This window comes from Canis lupus, chromosome 30, assembly GCF_048164855.1.
Source record: "Canis lupus baileyi chromosome 30, mCanLup2.hap1, whole genome shotgun sequence".
Classification (NCBI taxonomy): Eukaryota; Metazoa; Chordata; class Mammalia; order Carnivora; family Canidae; genus Canis; species Canis lupus.
Window position 1 is genome coordinate 8,658,222 of NC_132867.1, and position 2,109 is coordinate 8,660,330.

Genomic DNA, 2,109 nt, shown 5'->3' on the forward strand with positions numbered 1-2,109 from the left:
TGTCTAGTGGATCTGAGATGAGATATGTGGGTATCTAAAGTTTGCTAATGGTTGTGATCTATTCTCTGCATTTCAGGCAAAGATGGAAAGTCCACTAAACAGATTTCCAATGCAGAGTCACTGCTAGACTGACATCTTGGCTACAGTCTCCCACCAACATTCAGCGAGCTTCTCAGTCTTCTTTAGGAACACAAAGTAACTTTTCAACCCTTTTAAACCCCCTTCTCATTCCACTCCTTTGGTCTAGCCATTACCATACTGATGATTTTTCTTCATTGAATTCTCTTTAGATCACAAGGAAAGTTAGGCAAAGATTTATGACCTTGAGGATATCTCTTCAAAATACAAAGCATATTGTCATGATGGAATTCCAATGATCCTGGATAGTCAGGATGAATGGAAAGAAGCCTTTTGTTTCAGACACTTGAACACACACACACCCCACACCACACATACATACAAACAAATAACAAAACCCACCTTTCCTTGAAGATTTGTTCTTAGCAAAGAATATGTCAGTATTCAAATCAGTATAGTAATACTGCACTTCTGTACTTTTCTGAAAATAAGGAACAGTCTAAATGGCTGTGAAGTTTATTTTGTCTAGAAGTGCAGATATGTGGCAGGTAGTACTTCATCTCAATTGAGATGAATAAAGATTGACTCAGACGTGTAGCAACTCGAGTCGCGGGGGGGCTCTGGTGAGGGTGCGGCGGCGGCACCGGCCGGGAAGATGCCAGGGGCGGTGACGGCGAAGGCGCCTTCAGTTTCAAGAAGCTGCTGGATCAGTGCGAGAACCAGGAGCTCCAGGCTCCTGGAGGAATTGCCATTCCCCCCGTGTATGGTCAGCTCTTAGCTCTACATCTGCTCCACAATGACATGAATAATGCAAGATATCTTTGGAAGAGGATACCACCTGCTACAAAGTCTGCAATTTCTGAACTTGGGGGAATATGGTCAGTAGCACAGAGAATCTGGCAGAGAGATTTCCCTGGGATCTACACGACCATCAACGCACACCAGTGGTCTGAGACGGTCCAGCCAACCGTGAAGCACTTAGAGATGCAACAAGAAGAAGAGCCTTTGCCCGGTCTCTCAAGCCTACACGTCGGTAATTGCCGCCGACTTCGCGGCCTTTGGGGCTCCCTGTGGGGGAGGCTGTGAAGGGTATATTGGAACAAGGATGGCAAGTTGACTCTCCCACGAGAATGGCTATGCCCAAAACGCCAGTTGCAGGGGCCCTGGATGTGTCCTTTAACAGCTTTATTCCCTTATCAGAGCCTGCCCCAGTGCCCCTAATCCCCAGTGAGCAGCAGTTAGCCAGACTGACCGATTATGTGGCTTTCCTCGAAAACTGGTGTATCCTTCTGAGTCCAAGATCCACCTTCAGAATCCTGTATACTGACAGATATCGAAATGTAAAATTTTTATTTTCAATTTATTGGATGGATGAAGCACCTCAGCATTCCTTACTGAGTATGTGATAAAATACATATATAAAGTATATTATTATATATTTTGTCCCTAAACATTATGCTGAATAGTTGTTGAAACAGTTCTCATTTTGTAATATTTGACAATTTGGATGGAGCCCATCAGTATGATGCAGCTTATATTTCTTAGTGACTGACTTATAAAACAGCTCTCCTGCTTCATGTAGGTCAGTGGCTGTCAGCTGTTTGCCCCTGCCCCAGCGGACAGCACACTCTATGGGCACTGATGGTTGACAGTTGCAGTGATCCCTTTGGCGTTTGAGGAGGACTGTCCCCAGAGACAGTCTCTGAGCTGCCAGGGATTCTGATGCACCCCCTTCCGAGAATATGCTCCTCTTTCTCCTCACCACCTGAATATCACTCTTACAGAATGCTGAAGTGTGGCTGAGGAACAGAAGACTACTTCCTCAGTGAACCAGTTTGTTAACTTCGATTTTTTTCCTGATAGTATGAGTACATCCATTGCTGGCAGTGGAGGGCTTGCCATGAAAATGCAACTATTTAAGACCTTCAGGAGAAATATTAGATGTAATACTCCTTTCAGAAGAAGGGAATATTAGGGTGGAATGCATTATATTGGCTAAGAAGCTATTAAGATAAGTGATCCACTTTGTAC

At 44.4% G+C, this 2,109-nt stretch overlaps 1 pseudogene; it reads left to right on the forward strand.

The window, feature by feature from the left end:
- The first annotated feature begins 759 nt into the window (after positions 1-759).
- On the forward strand, positions 760-1,596 carry LOC140621836 (COP9 signalosome complex subunit 8 pseudogene; annotated as a pseudogene).
- The last annotated feature ends 513 nt before the right edge of the window (positions 1,597-2,109 follow it).